Genomic DNA, 12,291 nt, shown 5'->3' on the forward strand with positions numbered 1-12,291 from the left:
ATATATATATATATATATATATATATATATATATATATATATATAACAATATATATATATATACATACATATATGTGTATCTACATATATAATAATATATATATATATATACATACATATATGTATATACATATATCTACATACATATATAATATACATATATATATATATATATATATATATATCATCATCATCGTTTAACATCCGCTTTCCATACTGGCATGGGTTTGACTGAAGGCTGGCAAGCCAGAGGGCTGCACCAGTCTCGAATCTGATCTGGCAAAGTTTCTACAGATGGATGCCCTTCCTAACGCCAATAACGCTGAGAGTGTAGTGGGTGCTTTTACATGCCTGTCAGGCGGTACTGGCATCAGCCACGCTCAAATGGTGCTTTTTACATGCCACCTGCCACAGGAGCCAGTCCGGCACTAGCAACGACCACACTCGAATGGTGCTTTTTTTACGTGCACCGGCACAGGAGCCAATCAGCGGCCCTGGTAACGATCACACTCAAATGGTGCTTTTACCGTTCCACTGGCACGGGTGCCAATCAGGCGGTACTGTCATCGGCCACAACAGCAATTTCACTTGCTTCAACTGATATTCGCAAGCATAGTTTATTGTCCAATGATTGAAGGGTACTCTTAACTGGGCTGGTTATACAGCATTGGCATAGACCACAGTTATGGTCTCACTTGGCTTGCTGGATCTTCTCAAGCACAACATATCTCCAAAGGTCTCAGTCACTTGCCATTACCTCAGTGAGCCCCAATGTTCAAAGGTCATGCTTCACCACCTCATCCCAGGTCTACCTCTTCTGCAGGTTCCCTCAATTGCTAGGGTGTGACACTTTTTCACACAACTATCCTCATCCATTCACAACACATCACCATACCAGCACAGTCCTCTCTCTTCCACACCATATCTAATGTTCCTTAAGTGCAACTTTTCTCTCAAGGTGCTGACACTCTGTCATGTATGCACACTGACATTACACATCCAGCGGAGCATACTGGCTTCATTCCTTGCAAGCTTATGCATGTCCTCAACACTCACAGCCCATGTTTCACTGCCATGCAGCATAGCTGTTTGCACACATGCGTCATACAGCCTACCTTCTACTCTGAGCGAGAGGCCCTTTGTTATCAGCAGCCGTAGGAGCTCTCTGAATGTTGCCCAGGCTATCCTTACTGTAGCAGCTACACTTTCAGAGCATCCACTCCGCTACTAACTTGGTCAAATAGGTAACGGAAACTATCATCTACTTGTAGTTTTTTCCCCCAGGAATGTGACGGAAGCTGTTCGCTGCACGTTTTCAGTGTTTATTGCCCCTGAGCATTTGCCACACACAAAAACCATCTTCCCAATTAGCCTTCCTTTGATATTGCTGCACATCTTATGTTTATCAATATATATGAATGTTTGTGTGTGTGTGTGTACAAACATGTTTACATCAGAAAACAAATGTAAAAGCTTTGAGAAATAAATCCCTTGGAAAAAGATGTGCTAACCTATTACACTAAAGTAATCATTGGTCTCTCTTCCATCAAATTACATACTTTAGTCATACAAGTGAGAATTGAGGCCTGTTTACATTAGGAATATAAATGTAGATGCATTAAGAAGTATTTAAATATAGCATTTTAATGGTGTACCTTGTAGTGGATACAGTTATAAATAATGTCTTATTATGTATGTATTGGTAGAAGGAGTAAAAATTACTTTATTGTAATTGGTTAACACATTTGTCATGAGTGCAAACATGTGGCTCACATCCTACAGGTAGCCCTTAGATCTTTTCCATTCAAGATTTTATGTATAGGAGAATTAAAGTGCCAAGCTGCCAGAACCATTAGCATGCCAGGCAAAATGCTTAGCAGCATTTCATCTGTCTTTGCATTCTGAGTTCAAATTTTGCCAAGATCAGCTTTGCCTTCATCCTTTTAGGGCCAATGAAATAAGTACTAGTTGTGCACTGGGGAGCAATGTTCTTGACTAGCCCACTCCCCATCAATTTCAGGCCTTGTGCCTGTAGTAGAAAAGGATCATTTATGGGAGAGTTTACTTTGAGATACATTGTTAAAATGGTGTGTGTGTGTTATTTCTATGTGGTATCAATGATATCACCCAAGTGAAACTCTGTTCTTGTTTACATTCTCCAGTAAACAAAATTCCTGTAGTTTCAGTGAGTCATTGTTTTCAATGTGTGAACATAACAATTAAGACACTTTACTTGGAAGACAGGTGAAGGTTTGTGACCGGAAGAGCTAAAAATACAACTGGAAATTCCTAGGACTATATTCTGTTTCTTAGGAATTTCCAGAAAATTTATTTAAAAACTTATATGTTGCTAGACAGTCTTAAAATGCTTGAGTGATTCAGCAAACAGTCTTTTATGTGTGCCTCACAAAGACATTTTCCCAGAATTCTCAAGGTCCAAATTCTAAGGAAACTTTTTAGAAATGCAGTTGCATTTGGTTTCTATCAAAGAAAGGTTCTCATTTAATGCAGATGTTTCAACAACATTATGATTTGGAAAAGTTTTGTGATTAGTGGAGTAATTTAAGGAGAGTGGAATTTTGAATAAGTCAGTATTTCTTTATACAAATATAGTTCTTTGTGCAATCACAAACAGTTGCATGTAAATGTACATGTGTCTGGCATGTTCTGGAATTCAGGAATGATCAAATTTTATGGACGTTTACCTGCTGAAATTTTTTTTTTTTAATATTGAAACTCTTTAAGCAAAACTTTCTGAATCCAACCTTGATTTGGTAAAAAATACAATTATTGAAGCAAGTACCATGGTTAAATTTGGTAGAGATATTAACTGCAAACATAGACCGCGTTTGGGTGTCTGGAATGTTCTTTGCAAAAAATATACTAAATTAAATTGTGATAAAGCTAATTTAACTAATGATCCTTGCAACAAAGATGAGTTTAAAGGTACATTTAAGGATGAGGATCAAAACAGATTTTGCAGTTATGAATATGGTTATTATGTCAATCAGCAATAAATTGAACTTAGTGAAGTAGTTCCTATTGCAGAAGACCTTTCCACTTTCATGTCATTAAAAAAGTGAGAACAGTTGTCAATTGATTTTGTAGGTCTCCAACAAAAAACAAGAAAGATGTTAAAGATGAGCATGGTCATGATACGCAGTTAATCAGTAATACTGTTGTTCTTGCTGGCACTCCGTCACTTACGACGTCAAAGGTTCCAGTTGATCCGATCAACGGGCCTGCTTGTGAAATTAACGTGCAAGTGGCTGAGCACTCCACAGACACGTGTACCCCTAACGTAGTTCTCGGGGATATTCAGCGTGACACAGTGTGACAAGGCTGGCCCTTTGAATTACAGGCACAACAGAAACAGGAAGTAAGAGTGAGAGAAAGTTGCGGTGAAAGAGTACAGCAGGGTTCGCCACCATCCCCTGCCGGAGCCTTGTGGAGCTTTAGGTATTTTCGCTCAATAAACACTCACAACGCTCGGTCTGGGAATCGAAACCGCGAGTCCGCTACCCTAACCACTGGACCATTGCGCCTCCACAATCAGTAATACTAAGACTGATTGAATAGTTTAAGGAAATGTTTAAATGATTTTTACTCTTTAGAAACTATATTGTAAGATTTATGAAAGAATGAGCTACTTCTCAGTTTTTCAGACATTGAATTTAACGCTGTCCCTGCTGTTATATCAATGCTGGAACTAATTAATATTGGAATTTAAAAATTAGGTCAAACAAATGCAATCTTGATCTCTGCAGAAGGCTTAAGTTTTTATACTAGAAGATAGAATCGATAGAATACTCCAGTGTCTCACCTGCTGAGAGAATGTTTTTAGAAAAGACTCCAATAGTAAAGGAGGAAAATATTTGATTGGATTAACAATGCATTTAAATAATCCTCTTTTAATTTTGGATCCATTTAATTCATTTCTAATTTTGTCATCAGAAATTTCACTGCAAAGTATTGAGAAGAAACTCATCATCATTGACATCATTGACATCATTGACATCATTGACATCATTTAACATCTGTTTTCCATGCAGGCATGGGTTGGAGAGGAGCTGGCAAGACCAGGAGCTGCGCCAAGTTACATTGTTTGCTTTGGCATGGCTACTACAGCTGGATGCCTTTCCTAATGCCAACCATTTTACAGAGTGTACTGGGTGCTTTTTACATGGGACCAGCATTGATATGGTCACCAAGTACCTTGCAGGACAAAAGCCTCTCAAATTGGAGTGGGGAGTAGTATTGAGTGAGTATGGCTTTGTGGCAGTTGAAAGATTTAAGGTATAGAAGGGACAGATATAGATGTCTTGCTGTTGAGTAGTTACATGGAAAACAAAGATTGAGTTGGACAGTAAGATAAAGAGAGTGGCAGTGAGAGTGATAATGGTAGAGATGTGTTGAGACATGCCCTTGAGGGACATTGGGTGGGGTGAGAATAGGTGAGGTAATATAGAGGTTTGGGCTGGATGAGTGGGCAAGATGAGGTGACTGTAGCAAAATGTTGATCACTTAGAAGAATCTCTAATTTACCGTTCCAAATTTAAATAGATAATAATTGGAGCAGTCATTTTCTTCAAAAACAGTAATAGGCATTCTTGCAGTAAGTACCAGGGCTTCAGTTTGATTGACATTGTGGCTGAGATATTCATTATTATTCCACAACACAGATTTCATCATAAACGTGATAAATTCTCGATGTGGTTTTTGTTATGGATGCCACTGCATAGATGAAATTTTTACTTGGAGAATGGTGCTGGAACAAAATGGAAGCTACTAACAGTGGTGCATTATTTTGGACTAATTTGTGACAAATACACATATGTCCAATCAGTTGTTGGAGGCCTCAATGTGTATTCATCACATTAGCATGGAAACCAATACAACCAAGGCAAAACTATATCTGCTGGCATGTCACCCTCTGAAAGAGTCTCTGTCATATTCAGCAGTAAGATTTTGGAAGAGGTTGATCGCTTGTACTTTTATATAATGCTACCTTCACTGCTACAGCAAAGGCAAAGATGAAATAGTTACCTGTATCAACCAAGTACATTGTCATTTTCAAAACTAGGTTTTGGTCTAGATCAGAGAACCATGTGACTACAAAAATTCGTGTATATCCAATTGCTTGCTGTATAGTTGCAATGCATGCCCAATAAGTATGGCAAACACTTTTCTGCCTTTGCTGTATCCTCTTTGTTTGCACTTAGGACTTATCTCATTGTTTGTTTTTCTTGCTCAAAGGCTTCTTTGGGGGTTTGATACACACTCCATTGTGCTTGGAGCAAACTCAGCTATGAGTTTCACTGCAGTTCCTACTGAGATTACAAAATTGATAAGGTAGGCAGCTGCAAATATGAATTTGTATGATCAAGTCAGATATTAGATCTATGCCTATGCCTTGTTTATATAATGTCTGCTGTAGAAATCATGATTGGTTGGTTGATGATTTACGTTGGACATCTGATTGCTAAATGTGGTTGGTTTCTGTTTGCAATCTCATAGATTCACTGGGGGAAGCTGACTCAACTTATACACTGACATGAAATATATCTCGGTATTAGCCCATGTTCAATAGAAAATGATGTAACACACATATGTGCACTCCACGTCCTGATGCAACCAGTATGCAGTGGATGAAAGACAGAAAACACTCTAGACACAGGCATGACAATATAGTTAACAAGTTTGCTTTCAAACCTGTGGTTTGGGATTCAGTCCCACTGTACAGCACCTTGAGCAAGTGTCATCTACTATGACCCCTGGCTGATCTAAGCTTTGCCAGTGAATGGAAACTGAAAGAAACCTGTAATTGTATGTGTGTGTGTACATATCCCCTTGTTTTGAAATTGTGCACTATTTGTAAACAAACATTGCCATCATATAAGCACTGCTGTTTGTTTGCAATTTTCCCTGAAAACATGTCCAGCCATTAAACAGTTCATGGTTAAAAAACTATGTAATACATTTCCTTACCTAGAAATATATGAAGGTTGATGACGGTATCCATAAGTTAAGCTTGTTGAAAGTATAACATTTGAACACATATCATGACAAGCAGAAAAATATTACTGATGATTGCAAATATTGGTACAAGGCTACACAGGGTTTGAGAGAAAAATAGTTAATTAAATTTACTTCAGTACTTGACTGGAGTTATATTTTAATGACCAGAGTGATGGAAATGGGTCTCAGGAAAACTCATTTCCATCACTACTTCCCTACCATCATAAGCTGAGAAGTTGAGGAATGTTGTCCCCTTACATACCTTCTTCATTTCCATCACTGCTTAGAAGGATAAAAGCAAAGTTGACCATGGCAAAATCTGAACTCAGGTTGAACTGTATCTGAATACTGTCGGTCACTTCGTCAGGCATAACAATTCTGACCATTCAAATATGGCAGAACTGTGAGGAAATCTGACTGGATGTCTTATAAGTATTTGTTCCATTTCTTTGCATTCTGAGTTCAATTACTGCCATGGCTTACTTGGACAGTAGCCTTAATTTGTTATTCAGTTTAACATCACCATCTGGCACTTTGGGTTCTTTTAGCAGACCCCACTCTATTGTAAGCATTTGGGTTGGATCTCCAGTTTAAGGATGATTTCATCCCTCTCTCCCATTAGTCTTGGAAGCCTTGTCAAGGGTACTATCATCTTCCTCAAATAAAAGATAAATGTGTGAGTTTGTGTATAGTTTCAACCTTGTAAATTGTAAGATGAAATTCATCAAAGACCAAATTTGTCCTTCAACTCTCTAGAGTATAAGTACCAGGCATATTAACTTAAATGACTATAATCTAAAAATGTGGTTTAGTAAGATATATTTACTAGAAAACCGGTCTTTTTTTTTTTTACTTTTTTTTTTCTCATAATTTTAGCAACTCATTTATTTACTTAATGGGTGTTAAAAGACTAGAAAATTTTTTAAAATATACATAAACATCATCTGAAAGTTAATTGCTCCCAGCCTTTCCCAAGACAATTATGATGTCTTTTTTTTTAATCTAGTTTTACATTTCTATGGTCCTGATGACTTTTGGATATACATAACTGATAAAACATCTGTTACTATTGCTCACTAGCCCCTAGGCCAGCTCTGATTGAACATGAAATTAGTCTGATATTTATAATTAATCAAGGTGCAACCCACATAAACAGTGTTCCTGATATACTGTTTCTCTTCTCAAGTGAAACCCATATAACATACTCATGCAGCTTAAAAGTTTGTTTCTGTACATCTGTAGATTCTGGGGATCTAGTCTTTTTCATTCGAAAAATGAGCCCCTTTTAATTTTGCTCAGGTTGCTTTCAATTTTGGTATATGATGCAATTCTGAATTTTGATTACAATCAACCAATTACTTTATCTTGTAAATTAAAGAATCTGATGTTATTTGGAATTAAAGTTGGGAAATTTGGGTATTATGCCTGCCAGAAAAATATATTGAATGGTACTGCTTCAATGCCTATCAAACTATCACTTTACATAGAAACACATGTAACTGTTTTGTCACCATATTTCTACTGAAATACACTGCCTTTGTTCAGTTCATTTAAAAAATGAAGAATTTAATAAAATAACTTAGTCATTATTATGCTGGTGTTTGGAACATGAATTAACATGAAATTTTGGTAGACAATTTCAGTTTAGATCAATTACGAGCAAAAAGTTTGTATCATAGAACCAGTAGTCTCAGGTGGTTTGGTATCAAAAGGGTTAAAGTAAATGTTTTACAGTTTACAGTTGTGTACCTATCCTACCTAGTAAGCACATTAAAAGTAAAAGTTGAAATAAACAGCTAGCAGTAAACAGAGTGTAAATACTTCATCAAGGATTACTACATAATTAGGTTGTAAAACAAGTTATATAATTATTATTTTACAAACTGGCTGAAACAAACCAAGGAAACTGGTCAGTCCAGTTATGAGTAATCATGTAGGAGTTTAAGGCTACATTTCAATGTCATTTAGACATAACAGTTCAATGTCATTGTGCATTCTTGTCAGTGTTAAATAGAGCCAGCAAATAGACTTAATGAATACAATGACGTAGACTGGAATTCTGGGAATGGTTTCAGAAATTCATGTTTTATTTTAGTACTAATGCCTCACACTAAAGTACTAATTGGCGTAATACAGGATCTGTATATCCTTTCCTCTGGCTGTCTATCATTTCTCCTTTCCCTCACTATCTTGTTCTCTCTTTCACACTCAAATAAGTAATCAGACTTAGATACTTTACTAGAATCCTGTGGATGTGAAGTTCTTTCCACTTGCCTGCTAATTCACCTTCCATTATGTCATAGGTGGCTTTTGTTATATAATCAATCACATCTAAGAACCATTACTCCTGTGCAACTTTTTGCAAACATATATTATGTATAAAAGTAGTTGCCTGGATTAATCAGAATGGATAACATTACTGGATGTGTTTGGTCAGAATGGTGAATGTGGCACTGTAAGATATTAAAATGGATGTGTTGTATGCATAAGCGGTAATAAATTCCAACTGATCAAGATTGAATTCTGTTTTCATATTATACTTATAGCATTTTCAGTTTTTATACATCAGTAACACCTTCTAATAAACTATTAACTTTACACTAAAAGCTCTTCTATAAAAACTGTCTTGTTGAAGTAGAGTTCTTATGATGACTGATTGAGTAATTAAATACTTATGGCTCTCTTTACAAGGGAGATATACAAATATAAAGTGTCTTTTTCAATATCAACATAGATTTACATCCATATGTGTACCTGCCTATAATATATATGTCTGTGCGTGTGTGTGTGTATGTATACATACACACAAGTTTGTAATAATGACGTCAAACGAAATTGTGATATTTTGAAATCATTTAATATATATGTTTCAAATTTGCGTAATATATGACAGGAAATGCATCCCTCCTCAGTTAAAACATGAAGGAATTAGCGTAACATGAAATACATGTGTGTGTGTATGCATATATATATATATTCTTTTACTTGTTTCAGTCATTTGACTGCGGCCATGCTGGAGCATCGCCTTTAGTTGAGCAAATAGACCCCAGGACCTATTCTTTGTAAGCTTAGTACTTATTCTATCATTCTCTTTTGCCAAACCACTAAGTTACGGGGACGTAAACATACCACCATCAGTTGTCAAGCGGTTGTCCGCTTCGGTTGTCAAACCGGCATACAAACACACACACACACACACACACACACACACACACACACATATATATACGACAGGCTTCTTTCAGTTTCCATCTACTAAATCCACTTACTTGGTTGGCCCAAGACTATAGTAGAAGACACTTGCCCAAGGTGCCACACAGTGGGACTGAACCTGGAACCATGTGGTTGGTAAGCAAGCGGCTTACCACACAGCCACTCTTGCACCTATATATGTGTGTGCATGTGTATGTGTGTGCATGTATATGTGTGTGTTTGTGTGCATGTATATATATGTGTGTGTGAGTGTGCATGTATATGTTGGTGTGCATGTATATGTGTGTGTGTGTGTGTGTGCATGTATGTGTGTGTGTGTGTGCATGTGTGTGTGTGTGTGTGTATATATATAAAATCACTAGAGTGGTATTTTGACTCCCTTTAATGTTATTTATAAGCAAAGGGACAATTATATCTGTTAAATACAAGTTGTGCATTTAATCTAATACACAAATTGTATTTACTGAATTGATATTTAATTACTAATCAATTTAATGTAGAGGTGTTAAAGATTATTATTATTATTGTTGTTGATATTATTACTATTATTATTAACATGGCATGCTGGCAGAGTCATTAACACCACAGGTAAAATGCTTAGTGGCATTTCGTCTATCTTTCCGTTTTGACTTTGAATTCAGTCAAGGCCGACTTGCCTTTTCATTCTTTCAGGGTCAATGAAATATCTACTATTTGACCAATATAATCAGCTCACCCCTTACCTGAACTTGCTGGCCTTGTGCCAACATTTGAAATCATTATAATTATTATTACATACCCTATTAAATTTAGAATTGCTTAGATAATAATTTTTTGTTAGATATTAATAATTCAACAAATATTTAGTTGTTTTTTTTCTTTTTCTTTCTAAGTTTTTCAATCAATTGTCTTCCAACCAATTTGGTTTTCTCCAAATATACCTTTCTCTAAATAAGTCTTTCTAAGAGTATAAATTTCAACCAATTTGTCTTTCAGTCAATGTTCTTAACAGGAAATCATTCCACCTTATTGATTAAATACTAGCTGCTAGTATGTTTGTGCACATATATACATAGGCGTGTGTGTGTGCTTTCTTTATGTTGTTCTTAAAAAGGCTTTCTATGAATTCCTTTCTACTTATTGTTGCTGTAGTTAATATTATATTTGTCTTATTTTTGTGTTTTAACTGAATATGGAGAGAACTCTATCTGTTTAAGGGTAGCAGGCTTAATCTCTTACATAGGTGAACAGAGTAATCTGGCCCTTGAGCACATTTTTCAGACTCCTCTATATTGCAAGCATCCAACCCAGTCTTTGTTCTGCAGATAACCCATCAGTAGTTTTTTTGTTTTTTTTTGTTCCCCACCTTCTCCTAAAACTGGCTTTGGAGGCCAAGCAATAATCCACAATAAGTAAATAAATTAATTAATTAATTTCTCCCATTCAGATATATCTCTGCATACTGATATCTGGCTGATGCAGTTCATAATATTGCTTACAACTGAACAGCAAATAGGTAAATACCACATTTTTCCAAATCAGACAAGGCTCACGTGAATAGCAATCTTGTATTAAGACTTAATAGGTTTGTAATTTAGATAAGCTCTTTGTATTTTGTGCTTAATTACATATCTTTCATAATAAGTAATTCATTAACAATTTATCGATCTGTTTGTCTAATTCTGTTTATTGACTTTGGTGTAAGTCTTTTATTGTTTTTTTTTTTTTGTCAGGATAAGTGGGTTTTGTTGCCATCTCTAATTGAGAGGATCTATGACCAAAGACATTCCAGTTGTGACCATGCCATTGATCTTGGGGTATCTAGGACTAAGTTATCTAATATCGTCTGTATTAAGATGGCATGGTTTGATCTGAGAGATCAAATTTGTTTCTAGTAGGTTGAGTTGTTGTACAGAGGTTTCCTGTTTTTTTTTTTTTTGTTGATCTTTATATTATATTTTCTTTAGCATATAAGCATTATATAAATGTGTGTGGGTGGGTGTAGTTATGTTTGTATGTATCTGTGAATATGTCAATACATATAATGCTATGTTTATACACACACACACACTTTTTTCTCTTTTAACCCTTTAGCATTTAAACCAGCCACATCCTGCCCAAATGTTCTACCTGTTTTATGTCCAAACTAGTCAGATGTGGCTTCTCACACCCGTCCTACAATGTCATTCTAAAAATAAATTATCACATCATCAAAATCTTGAATCCATGAAATCATGCGTGACTAATTCAAAACAGTGTGAATAAATAAGTTTTACATTTGCTAAAGTAATCTAAATGCTGAAGGGTTAAATATATTAACCTATCTATCTATCTATCTATCTATCTATCTATCTATCTATCAAACATACCAATTCCTGTCTAATCTAGTGGATTCCACATGTGTGTTGGAACATTCTGTGACATCACAACTTGTCAGTAAGAGTGTTGAAAATTTAAGACATTTTGAAAGTCAATCACTGCTATTATGATTAAAATGTCACATATCTGTAAGTTTCCTTATGATGCTGATTACAAAATGTTTACATAGAAAGTTATAAACATTTCAATGATATAAACTAAGAATGGGCTTTGCATTCTTCTTCTCTCCTATATCCAGAGTTGAGTGCTACAGTGTCTTAAATCCACTTAGCACAGAGGTCCCTCATTCAAAGATTTAGCCTCTTATACAGTTGAATGTATGTTTATTATAAATATACATAAAAACTATTATGCTGACTTCAAAATACATAGAAATACATTTCTAACCTGTTCGGGTGATTAGAAAAACTAATTCAAAATAATTTCATTAACTCTTGCAAACTGTTGAGTTCTTCCTTTCAGCTGTGCAATAAGAAGTTTACTTCCCAATCACATAGTTTCCCGTTCAGTTCCACTGAATGGCATCTATAATCCTGGGCTGACCAAAGTGTTGTAAGTGGATTTGATTGTTAGAAACTGAAAGAAGCCTGTCATATATATATATATATATATATATATATATTTATATATATATAATTATAAATTTTTCTTTAGAAAAGCATAGAAAGCATGGAGCATCTCATATATATAAATATATATATA

General features: G+C 35.5%; 1 protein-coding gene across 5 annotated transcripts in view; it reads left to right on the forward strand.

Moving 5' to 3' along the window:
* Positions 1-12,291, forward strand: part of LOC106868837 (mitochondrial proton/calcium exchanger protein) — a 78,488-nt gene that overhangs the window by 3,365 nt on the left and 62,832 nt on the right. Inside the window, exon 1 of one of the 5 annotated variants that reach the window (XM_052975916.1) lies at positions 1,490-1,496. The exons of the other annotated variants lie outside the window; for them this stretch is intronic. The gene's annotated coding sequence lies outside the window, so the exon portion shown is untranslated. Of the gene's footprint in view, positions 1-1,489; positions 1,497-12,291 lie in introns of those variants that run through there. 5 annotated transcript variants of the gene reach the window in all.

Source organism: Octopus bimaculoides, chromosome 2 (assembly GCF_001194135.2).
Source record: "Octopus bimaculoides isolate UCB-OBI-ISO-001 chromosome 2, ASM119413v2, whole genome shotgun sequence".
NCBI classification, from domain to species: domain Eukaryota; kingdom Metazoa; phylum Mollusca; class Cephalopoda; order Octopoda; family Octopodidae; genus Octopus; species Octopus bimaculoides.